Here is a 13,171-nt window from a genome sequence, read left to right as displayed (position 1 = left end):
GAGTCGGATTTAGCATCAGCACCACCACTGTCATCGGGGACGGGGAGCGAGTTTTTTAAAGGTAAAAATCTGTCGTTCTGCCCTTGAACAAGGCAGTTAACCCACTGTTCCTAGGCCGTCATTGAAAATAAGAATTTGTTCTTGACTGACTTGCCTAGTTAAATAAAGGTCAAATAAAAAAATAAAAAGATAGTAGGGTCTTCGCCGGTGTGGCATGGCCTGGTGCAACCACCTGTTCTCGGCGAATTTATGGCCTGTCCTCGGAGGCTTGTCATTCTCCACACCGGCTGATGGACATTTCTGCACGCTGATACATTTCAGCAGCGAATTTATTTGGTTTAGAGATTGTGCCTCTTTTCTCATTCATTTTTTTTGATACTCGCTTCCTGATAGTTTTTGTCTTTTGGACATGCTGGCAAATTGTTTCAAATCTCTATAGCTTACTTTTAGTGAAAATGATATCCACTAGTAGTACAGCTAGCTAACGTTAACAGGCTAGGTTAGGCTGCCTTAATCACTAATCGTGTCTGTCACACACAAACATAAAAAACAATGCAATCATTTCATTGGCAGATTCGTTTTTATTAATGTTTCACAATTGGATAATCCCATATAAACACACACATCACCATAGCTACCAAACATAGTGGAAGTCAATTTCCACCTTTTCCGTGTACCCCAAGGGGTTCTTCAACAAAATGCCCACAACATTTTCGGCAGCATTAACCATTCTACCATTCTAGGGAAGAAAACTGTACACTTACGCTGGTAGCTAGGTAGCTACTGAAATTTGCAAAGATAACTTTAAAAAAGTGTATGCTTTTGCTGCCAGGAAGGCCAGGCATGTCAACTTGTCTGAATAAAAGGTAAGCGTTGATCATAGACTCGCATTAATTTGTAAGATTACTAAATTATATATCACCTATTTACTTTAGTAGTCTATTTAAATGAATAAAAATACAATCTCGCTCTCCCACTCTCTTTCTCCCCTCTAGCTCTGTCTCTCTGATGATTTGATTTCTGGACAGCTACCGAGAGAAAACGTCGCTGACTGCAATGCAGCACCAAAGAAGAGGAATGAGGCCACTTTAGGCGGAGACTAAATAAATAAATGTTGAAACAGATGTTGGTCAATCAAATTCGTTATGTAAATAAACACAATTCGTTAAGGCTGGATCATTGACATAAAGCTTATTCTACACTGCTCCAGCGAAACAAGGCCCGCCATGCATTTATGAAAGCAATTGCTTCTAAAGCTAAAATGATCTCTCTTTTTTACAGGTCTACAGGAATATTACAATATTTGTTAAATATGTTATATAAAAGTTTTATTTTATTGTAACAATTGTGGGGTCGTGCCATGTGTGATATCAGGTGTCATATTATTAGTACGAAACTCCTACTTTAGGCAGCTGGCTGCATAGTGATAGCAACATTGTAACTCTCCGATGCATTGGGTAAAATTCCCTTCTGCCTGGGACCTCCTATATGTGCACGCATGCACCAACATTTTCTATGGGCATAATCATAGAATTACATATGTAAAATTGGAGCCTATCTGTTTGACAGACACAATTATGCTATCCATAGCCAAATACTCCAATACTGTCGCATGCACTGATTAAATACCTCAGTGTCTGGGAAGGGCTTGGTGTGTTTGGTTAAAATTCACTGTATTACAATTCCAGTGGGTCAGAAGTTTACATACACTAAGTTGACTGTGCCTTTAAACAGCTTGGAAAATTCCAGAAAATGATGTCATGGCTTCAGAAGCTTCTGATAGGCTAATTGACATATTTTGAGTCAATTGGAGGTGTACCTGTGGATGTATTTCAAGGCCTACCTTCAAACTCAGTGCCTCTGCTTGACATCATGAGAAAATCCAAAGAAATCAGCCAAGACCTCAGAAAGAAAAATTGTAGACCTCCACAAGTATGGTCCATCCTTGGGAGCAATTTCCAAACGCCTGAAGGTACCATGTTCATCTGTACAAACAATAGTATGCAAGTATAAACACCATGGAACCACGCAGCCATCATACCGTTCAGGAAGGAGACGCGTTCTGTCTCCTAGAGATGAACGTACATTGATGTGAAAATCAGTCCCAGAACAACAGCAAAGGACCTTGTGAAGATGCTGGAGGAAACAGGTACAAAAGTATGTATATCCACAGTAAAACGAGTCCTATATCGACATAACCTGAAAGGCCGCTCAACGAGGCAGAAGCCACTGCTCCAAAACTGCCATATAAAAGTGTAACTACGGTTTGACACTGCACATGGGGACAAAGATCGTACTTTTTGGAGAAATGTCCTCTGGTCTGATGAAACAAAAATAGAACTGTTTGGCCATAATGACCATCGTTATGTTTGGAGGAAAATGGGGGAGGCTTGCAAGCCGAAGAACACCATCATGTTGGTGCACGGGGGTGGCAGCATCATGTTGTGGGGGTGCTTTGCTGCAGGAGGGACTGGTGCACTTCACAATATAGATGGCATCATGATGCAGGAAAAGTATGTGGATATATTGAAGCAACATCTCAAGACATCAGTCAGGAAGTTAAAGCTTCGTCGCAAATGGGTCTTCCAAATGGACAATGACGCCAAGCATACTTCCAAAGTTGTCGCAAAATGGCTTAAGGACAAGAAAGTAAAGGTATTGGAGTGGCCATCACAAAGCCCTGACCTCAATCCTGTAGAAGATTTGTGTGCAGAACTGAAAAAGTGTGTGCGAGCAAGAGGCCTACAAACCTGACTCAGTTACACCAGCTCTGTCAGGACGAATGGGCCAAAATTCACCCAACTTATTGTGGGAAGCTTGTGGAAGGCTACCCAAAAGGTTTGACCCAAGTTAAACAATTTAAAGGCAATGCTACCAAATACGAAATGAGTGTATGTAAGCTTCTGACCCACAGGGAATGTGATGAAAGAAATAAAAGATGAAATAAATAATTCTCTCCACTATTATTCTGACATTTCACATTCTTAAAATAAAGTGAAGATCCTAACTGAAGACAGGGAATTTTTACTCAGATTAAATGTCAGGAATTGTGTACATGAAACTTTCCACCTTCTCCACTACTGTCCCATCAATGTGGATAGGGGGGTGCTCCCTCTGCTGTTTCCTGAAGTCCACGATCATCTCCTTTGTTTTGTTGACGTTGAGTGTGAGGTTATTTTCCTGACACCACACTCCGAGGGCCCTCACCTCCTCCCAGTAGGCCGTCTCGTCGTTGTTTGTAATCAAGCCTACCAATCTAGTGTCGTCTGCAAACTTGATGATTGAGTTGGAAGTGTGCATGGCCACGCAGTCATGGGTGAACAGGGAGTACAGGAGAGGGCTGAGAATGCACCCTTGTGGGGCCCCATTGTTGAGGATCAGCGGGGTGGAGATGTTGTTTCCTAACCTCACCACCTGGGGGCGTCCCGTCAGGAAGTCCAGGACCCAGTTGCACAGGGCGGGGTCGAGACCCAAGATCTCGAGCTTAATGACGAGTTTGGAGGGTACTATGGTGTTAAATGCTGAGCTGTAATCGATGAACAGCATTCTTACATAGGTATTCCTCTTGTCCAGATAGGTTAGGGCAGTGTGCAGTTGGACTGTGATTGTGTCGTCTGTGGACCTATTGGGGCGGTAAGCAAATTGGAGTGTGTCTAGGGTGGAGGTGATATGATCCTTGACTAGTCTCTCAAAGAACTTCATGATGACGGAAGTGAGTGCTACGGGGCGATAGTCATTTAGCTCAGTTACCTTAGCTTTCTTGGGAACAGGAACAATGGTGGCCGTCTTGAAGCATGTGGGAACAGCAGACTGGGATAAGAATGGATTGAAAATGTCCATGAACAACCAGCCAGCTGGTCTGCGCATGCTCTGAGGACGCGACTAGGGATGCCGTCTGGGCCAGCAGCCTTGTGAGGGTTAAAACGTTTAAATGTTTTACTCACGTTGGCTGCGGTGAAGGAGAACCTTCAGGTTTTGGTAGCGGGCCGTATCAGTGGCACTGTATTGTCTTCATAGCGAGCAAAGAATTTGTTTAGTTTGTCTGGGAGCAAGACATCGGTGTCAGTGGTTGGTTTTCTTTTTGTAGTCCGTGATTAACTGTAGACCCTGCCACATACGTCTCATGTCTGAGCCATTGAATTGCGACTCTACTTTGTCTTTATACTGACGCTTAGCTTGTTTGATTGCCTTGCAGAAGGAATAGCTACACTGTTTGTACTGGGTCATGTTTCCGGTCACCTTGCCATGATTGAAAGCAGTGGTTCGCACTTTCAGATTTGCATTAATGCTGCCATCAATCCATAGTTTCTGGTTGGGGAAGGTTTTAATAGTCACCGTGGGTACCACATCTTTGATGAACTTACGATCCTTGTCCTGGGTGGTGGTCCAAACAGAGGATCCGCTTCGGGAAAGTCGTATTCCTGGTCGTAATGTTGGTATAGTTTCCTAAGAATGTTGCAATGTTGCATAGTTTCCTAAGAACATGAAGCGAGGCATTCATCACTGTCGGCGCCAATCTAGTATTCTCGGCATACACAAGTTCCTCGGCATACAACTTCCTCGGCGTACACATCACGAACAAAGTGAAATGGTCCACCCACACAGACAGCGTGGTGAAGAAGGCGCAACAGCAACAGCGCCTGTTCAACCTCAGGAGGCTGAAGAAATTTGTCTTGTCACCAACAACACACAAACTTTTACAGATGCACAATCGAGAGCATCCTGTCGGGCTGTATCACCGCCTGGTACGGCAACTGCTCCGCCCACAATCAAGGACAACAACTGTCTCAGCCACTGCCTGTTCACCTCACTATCATCCAGAAGGCGAGGTCAGTACAGGTGCATCAAAGCTGGGACTGAGAGACTGAAAAACAGCTTCTATCTCAAGGCCATCAGACTGTAAACAGCCATCACTAACATTGAGTGGCTGCTGCCAACATACAGACTCAATCTCAAGCCACTTTAATAATTAATAATTGCATGTAATAAATGTATCACTAGTCACTTAAACAATGCCACTTTATATAATGTTTACATACCCTACATTACTCATCTCATATGTATATACTGTACTCTATACCATCTACTGCATCTTGCCTATGCTGTTCGGCCATTACTCATTCATAAATATATATGTACATATTCTTCATCATTCCTTTACACTTGTAGTTGTTGTGACATTGTTAGATTACCTGTCAGATATTACTGCACAGTTGGAACTAGAAGCACAAGCATTTCGCTACACTCGCATTAACATCTGCTAACCATTTGTATGTGAACAATAACATTTGATTTGATTTGAATTGTGAAAAACTGAGTTTAAATGTATTTTGCTAAGGTGAATGTAAACTTCCGACATCAACTGTATATTTGTAGTAGCCTATTGAATACAGTAATGATGTCCAGACACAAGAATAGAAATGTTATTAAAAAACGTTTTATATTTCACATATAGCACAAAATACGTATTGTCATGTTAACAAAACAACTGTTTGTGACCTGGTGAAAGAGACCATACAACGGTTGTGTACACATTTAATTGTAGTGTTCTGGTGAATTTACCTTCAGCCTTGCTGTTCCATTTAGTCCTGGCAACAATATCATTGGAGTACTCCTCTCCAGTGGTGTTCTTGTCCACTTCCTCAAATGACTAGACATTTCCATCCCCCATGTCGTAGGACAATAAAAATATGTAGCAATGTAATTTTTGTTAAATACCCTTGCTTGTATAGGCTTGTTAGAATCTTCCCTTAGTGGGTTAACCCTATTGGTGCAGAGGTTTACTTACTGGCTGGAAAACTTGGATTTAAGACCCACAAGGGATGTTACATTGTTGTTCGCTACACTGGTGTCAGAGTGGGATGGTGTCTGTGAGGCTGTTGGAGAGGTGTGTATACGTGAGAGACTTGGTAGAGTGAAGCGTGGGGACATGAAACAACCCTTGCAAGTTGAAGCAGTGGGAAGGAAGCCAGTTTGCCTTTGGGCTTGGAGATCTGGGTTCAATACGTTGCTCTGTCGCTGTTCAATACAAATACATTTACAGTATATGCAGTCAGGACCATAATTATTGGCACCCTTCATAAAGATGAAAACAAAAAGACTATGAAATAAATCATGCAAATACTTAAGTAATAAGACATGATAACTCGGGAATTATTCTGTGAATAACAAGGCCATAGCCTTCTGTCATCCGACCATAGCACTGCCTGGAGTTTGATAAACGGCATTGACACTTGGATTGGAACCAGTGATATGGTCAGACGACATGAAAATAGCGCTCTTTGGCCTCGCACACCCGTGACGGGTTTGACGTTGAAAAACAGAAACATATGCAGAAAAGTAGCTCATACAAATGGTAAAAAATAGGGGTGGATCTTTGATATTATGGGGTTATTTTGCTTCCTATGGTCCAGGGGGCCCAGTTAAGGTCAACGGCATCATGCCATTTACCAAGTACCAGGACATTTTAGCCAAAAACCTGGTTTTGTGTCAAGTGTCACTGCCAGGAGGCTGACACTTGGCAGCAAGTGGATCTTCCAGCAAGACAGTAACCCTAAGCACTAATCAAAATCCACAAAGAAATGGTGAATTCAACACAAAATCAACATTTTGCAATGGCTATCTCAGTTTCTGGACTTGAACCCCTAAAAACCTGTGGTTTTAATTGAAGAGGACAGTCCGTAAGAGTAGACAAAGGATATAAAGGATCTGGAAAGATAATATTTGGAGAAATGGTCTAAAATTCCTCCCAACATGTTCTCTCTTTAAAGGCTCAGTGTAATTAACCTCGCAAGGGGAGTGTGCTGGAGTATTCAAAACAGGTAGTTTAAAAGAATACAATTTCCCCCAAAGAATTGCATTCAATATAGCTCAGTATTTTTTACTAACCTTTTTCAAGAGTACCAATAATTATGGACCTGACTGTACAACATCTATCAACTATCAAACGTTGTACCTTTCAACTGCTGCTCCATATAATGTATACAAATAAATAGTAATAGCAACTTGGGTGGTAGAGGAAACACTAGGGTGGGATCAGCTCAGCGGTAGCTGCAAGGAGTAGAGGAGTGGGGTCCAGTGTTCGTTGAAGGTTTGAATTTAGTCTTTGGTGGATGCTGTAATTTTACCCATTGTGATGTGGTCTGTGAGGAGGTTAATCCATTGACAAACACACTTGGTTTCTGTTTTTCTAGCTGAGTAATATTGTTTTCTTGGCGATATTTTAAGGCAATAAAAATGGACTGATGATCTCCAAGAAGGCAGAAGGATGGGAAGAGTGGAAGGCTGTGACCCAAAAGGGTGGGCAGTTTGTGTATGGTTTCTTTCCAGAATTGTAGGGTGGGTGGACAGAGCCATGTGGCGTGAAAGTAGTTGTATTTTAGTTTTTTCCTTAGCACTAACACACTTGATTCAACTAATCATCAAACCTTTAGTTGGGAAACACTGCATTTATCTAACATTCTAGTTCAAATGATTTTCAAATCCAATGTAATGAGGAAATGTGCAGATTTAGTCTCTGTTATATATATTTGTGCTCACTGTAAGTGTCTTGCACCAACACACTGTATGCTTGAAATAACATGACTACAACCTTAGAAATACAACTTTGATTACAATATTGTGTTGTTGACCTTTGTTGAAATTAGCATCAGTATGTAGGATATCTGGTGGCAACCCCAATCATGTAATGTAATCACACACACACTCATGATAACATCTTACAGAACACATACTAACATTTTCTCAGTTTGGTAACATTTATTTTTTTGTCAAAAACCTACATTGATTACATTGTTGAATTTGACCATACAATCAAAGTATATCTTGTAGCACTTTTTCACTTATCTGAGATGTATTCTCTCTTTATTTTTAATCAATTATTTGTATGTAGTTTAATCTGTATGTATTGTCACTTTCTACTTGGAAGCCAGTGACATAGAGGAGGAAGAGGGGTCTTCTTAAAGGTGTTTTCAAAGATGAGAATGGAGTGGCCCTTCCTGAGTTGTCTCCCCTCGATGAGGTCACAGAGAGCCATCTTCTCTGCCTTGTAGTAAAGACCCACTTTGCCACCTGTTATGTTGGCTATGGTGATGCTGGGTGCGACAGTTTTTCTGGGAGTTGTTTGTTAACCTAAGTGAACGAGAGAGAGTCATTGACAGTAATTAAATAAATGTGGTTGTCAGTATTAGGAGTTTGCATAGAACACTGCTATGAGCAACAATAAAACATTTGTTATGCTGGTGCTGGAACTGAGCTGTGAAATGTGTATGTATATGGACATGTAATTGCTTTATGCTTTGAAATGTCTAATATCAATGTGTGTTATATTCCCATGTTGAATGGCCACAAAACAATAAAATATGAATTGATGTATAAATTCATTCATATGTAGATTCCCTCCCGCTGGATAGGGTTACATACCGGTATGAGTGATGGTATTGTCCTGGTTGCCAATGGAAATACTTCCGCCCACACTGCCGGATATGTTTTGGCCTGATATGTTTTGGCGTGATATGTTTTTGCCTGATTCAGTAGGACATGGGGCAACACATTTTTTTTTATTGCAGTCGTTTTTGCTGTTGGTATGTGAAGTGACGACAGTTGAAGCACAATCCATTGCTGCAACGATAGAGAAAGGAGAGAAAGAGAGGGGGAGAGAAAGAGGGTAATTAAGGGTTAAGTTGATTCAATTCAGTTGTGGAAAAATTACCCAATAGTCATTCTTGAGTAAAAGTAAAGATACCTCAATAGAAAATGACTCAAGTTATCCAGTAAAATACTACTTGAGTAAAAGTCTATATACTTAAGTATCAAAAGTAAATGTAATTACTAAAATATACTTATTTATCAAAAGTAAAAGTGTAATTCATTTCAAATTCCTCATATTAATTAAACCAGATTGCACCAATTTGTTATTTTACATATAGCCAGGGGCACACTCAAACACTCAGACAACATTTACAAACAAAGAATGTGTGTTTAGTGAGTCTGCAAGATCAGAGGCAGTAGAATGTTCTCTTGACAATTGATTTTCACAATTTTCCTATCCTGCTAAGCATTCAAAATGTAGCAAGTACTTTTGGGTGTCAGAGACAATTCATGAAGTAAAAAGAACATTATCTTCATTAGAAATGTAGTGAAGTGAAAGTTGTCAAAAAATATAAATAGTAAGGTACAGATACCCCCCAAAATGTCATAAGTTGTACTTTAAAGTATTTTTCCTTAAAAACTTTACACCACTGAATAAATTAAAGAATATTCCTCATCCAAACTTTCCACATAAAGCACAGATCTCGATAAGCAAAGTGTATCTGTGCAATTTATCATTATTAGTCACCATTGCACTAAGTGGCACTGCATGTCTTTTGCGATGTCTTGGTCCTTATGCTAATTCTAAGTCTTTAAATAAGACAAGGGTTGGTGTCAATTCAGAATTTATTTGAGAATGGTGAAGGTGCATGAAGATGGCGGCCCCCCATGTACTTACCACAAATGCCTAGTTTGCTAAGTTCACCATATTGTACATTATTCTCTGTTACTGTTTTGTCATTTTATTGGCATTAGGTGTTGTGTTCTTACTACTACACAAACAGTAATAATTCTACTTGAAACGGAGGTAATGTTAACTTTAGTTTATCTATCAAACTCAAGTTCAAGTACAGAACATTCATGAGCAGGCGCAGTACTCAATTAGTATCAATGCTCTAGGTTCCACAGTAACAACAAAGTAGTGCCTAGGATAAATTCTATATCACATTATATCACATGTAACAACTCCTCCCTTCCAGCTATCTTGTATTCCGTCAACATAAAAAGAGATATGCATGTCAATTCAAAAACTGTAACAATAACTGAAATAAGGCACTATTCAATTATTAAAACTAACAACACATTTGTTTTACAATAAAATTAAACTAGGTTGAGAACCAGTCAGTAGTTGTGGGACCGCTCTGACTATTTCCCATTTTTCAGTGTTACAAATAGGAACAAAATCTGATTTAATATTGATTTTGACTGATCTACACGAAATACTCCATTATGTCAAAGTGATAAAAAAAGAATAAACTGGAAACATTTAAAAACGAAACAATTTGCAGAAACATTAGTTTGATAAAGAACATATTTTAATCAGAATCATTAAGCCCAGTCTACTTGTTGTTTTCAACAAACAGATGTTGTGGCCGTAATTCATCACCATGCAGTTTTCAATGGGAATTGTCCATTTAGAAAATTCTAATGAACAGTTTGATTAAAACTTCTTAAGGCTAGGGGGCAGTATTCGGAGGTTTGGATGACTGAGGTGCCCAAAGTAAACTGCCTGTTACTCAGGCCCAGAAGCTTGGATGTGCATATGCATGGTATTATTGAATAGAAAACTATAAAGTTTCTAAAACTGTTAAAATAATGTCTGTGAGTATAACAGAACTGATTTGGCAGGCGAAACCCTGAGGACAATCCATCCAGGGTTTTTTTTTTTTAGGTCATTGGATTTTCCAATGCTTTTCTATGGGAAAGTGTAATTATTAAGACCCCGATTGCAGTTCCTATGGCTTCCACTAAATGTCAACAGTCTTTAGAAAAATGAAGAAGTATTCTTTCTAAGTGTCACTCAGGTGGGCTCTAGTCTTTTGGTGCGCTTGAATGAGAACGCGCTCCTCGTTGTTTTTCTCCGGTATTAGAAACAGTTTATTCCGTCTTAAATTGTATCGATTATTTACATATTAGGGTACCTGAGGTTGGATTAGAAATGTTGAAATAAGTTTTTGAAGTTACAGGTAACTTATTAGATCCTTTGTAGGCATGTTGGGCGAGTTGGAACCTGTGTATCTGAATCAAACGCGCCAAATAAACAGACATTTTTAGGATATAAAGAAGGACTTTATCGAACAAAACGACCATTCATTGTGTAACTGAGACCTTTGGGATTGCAAAAAGATGAGGTATGCGATTTATTTTATCGCTATTTCTGACTTTCGTGATGCATCTGCTTGATTGTAAAATGTTTTTCATGCTTTTGTATGCGGGGTGCTGTCCTCAGATACTCACATGGTATGCTTTCGCCGTAAAGCCTTTTTGAAATCTGACAAAGTGGCTGGATTAACAAGAAGTTAATCTTTTAAATGATGTAAGACACTTGTATCTTCATGAATGTTTAATATTACGAATTTAGTATTTTTGAATTTCGCGCACTGCAATTTACCGGATGTTGTCAAATCGATTCTAGCCGTAAGGGATCCCTAAGAGGTATTAAACTAAATCGAAGGTTTGTATATTGAAAAGAAGGAAGATTTTGGTTTGTAACCCTGAAAAAAATTGTTGTTCAACTCTGCCAAATGAGCCTGTTTCAAATTTTCACTATTTGAGAGTAACTGTTCCAGGCAAGAGACGCACATGCCTTCACACTGCCAACTTTTTTCATTTGGAAAAATATTGTATTATATTATATTGTTTTTTTTTACTTGAAATATCTGACCTGTGCAAGGAACAAAGGACTATACAATCCTGGTGGGTCAGGTCGTTCATAATTAAAATGCCCACTCTGGTATTTATTTACAGCCATTTTTGATCATTTAAATTAATAGGCTACCCATTAATTCATGAAGAATATAACTTATAAATGCATACATGGGTCTTCTACTCAGTGTTGAAAAGCACCCTAACATAGGCAATAACATCATTACACTAAAACATATATTTGTAGACATTTTACTAAGAAACGTAGTATCAAAAAATAAGACAAATCTAACAAATGATCAAATTAACAAAACAAGGCTATGCCATTGCAGTGGAAGATGCTCTAGATACTGAGATCATAATATTTGGTATCATATTGATACAAGACTGACAGTATCCCCAATTTCTGACTATCTTGCTGAGGGGAGAATGCTTATAAAAGTGGCGGGAATGGCACAAATGGAACGGCATCAAACACCTGGAAATCATGTATTTGATGTATTTGATACCATTCCACTGATTCCGCTTCAGTCATTATCACCAGCCCGTTCTCCCCAATTAAGGTGCCAATTAAGGTGTACAACCCTAAGCTTTTACAGTTACACGCCTGCTGAGGTTACTGCCTTTTGAAGATTGTGTTCCATGATATAATATAACCTGTTAAGATTATGGTTTCAAATGGCACTTTTTATTGACTGAATATATATATGGGTCAATTTAGCAATTAGGATTTGTTGTCTGTAATGGTTATAATAAATTAGGCATTGTTTTTGCGAACTGTTGGCATATAAGCCTAGATATATTCGCCCATATTGTTTTATGTCCTTGTGTCTTAAAAATATCTATATACTGGTGTACAAGTACTGGAGTACCATTTCATTTAATGTGTCAGAACCTAAGAACAAAGAGATGTGTTCTGTTCATAAATATTGATTCCTCCTGTGAAGAAAAAGTGTAGAATTGCAGGATTTTTAAAATCACTTTCAGACAAAGTCAGGTGCCCATGTATGTCACCATTAGGTTGATCTTGTCCTCACACATCTCTCTGTAGCAATTAAGCCTGGGGGCCTTACCATGAGGCCAATAGTGATTTTAAACCTAAATCTCAAGCTAAAGCATGTATTTTAAATGATGTATTTACCTGTGTCTGTGTGTTCTTCCTCGGTGTGATGGCGCGCTTGAAGGTTGTAGTAATCAGGTGTTCTAGTGCAGAGTGGGTAGATGGCTCTGCTTTTATAGGGTAATGCTGACAGAGAGAGGGAGGGTGGGGAGTTCTCAGCCCAATCCATTCCAGCTAAATGTTTATTTTCCAGAGAACTGAAGAGGATGACTCAGTTCCAGAAAAGCTACGTGAGTGTCACAAGAGCAATATATTTGTCAAGCACTAAAACATATTACATCTCAAAGGGCCATATCTTTAACTACACCCTTACAGGTACATCACTGACAATCAAGGGAGTTTGATCACCTAAAATAATAAAACAATGATCAGCCTGAGAATGTAAAAATTAGCAACCATGTGAGAGTCTCTGAGTTGCTATCTATGTGCAGCAGTTCTCTTGCTCATTAAAACTGATCTCAGATAATGAAATATTTTGTATCTGTAATAATTGTTATGTAGCTTCATCTGTAATTAACAAACAGTGTTAAGATACAGGAGGTTCCCTGGTGCCGTTTCATTTTGGGTTTGTGATCCACCCAGATCTTTCCTGTTTCA

The 13,171-nt window shown here is 39.3% G+C and overlaps 1 long non-coding RNA gene across 1 annotated transcript; it reads right to left on the bottom strand.

Moving 5' to 3' along the window:
• Window positions 1–7,738: 7,738 nt before the first annotated feature.
• Window positions 7,739–12,696, bottom strand: LOC115177803 (uncharacterized). Its single transcript, XR_003872504.1, has 3 exons — window positions 12,596–12,696; window positions 8,422–8,619; window positions 7,739–8,130 (listed from the first exon to the last, which is right to left on the bottom strand). It is a non-coding gene; the product is annotated as an uncharacterized LOC115177803 (long non-coding RNA).
• Window positions 12,697–13,171: the final 475 nt, after the last annotated feature.

The sequence above is a fragment of the Salmo trutta genome, chromosome 38, assembly GCF_901001165.1.
Source record: "Salmo trutta chromosome 38, fSalTru1.1, whole genome shotgun sequence".
NCBI classification, from domain to species: Eukaryota; Metazoa; Chordata; class Actinopteri; order Salmoniformes; family Salmonidae; genus Salmo; species Salmo trutta.
Note: the sequence above shows the minus strand (reverse complement) of the source record. Positions and strands in the feature narration are given on the sequence as shown.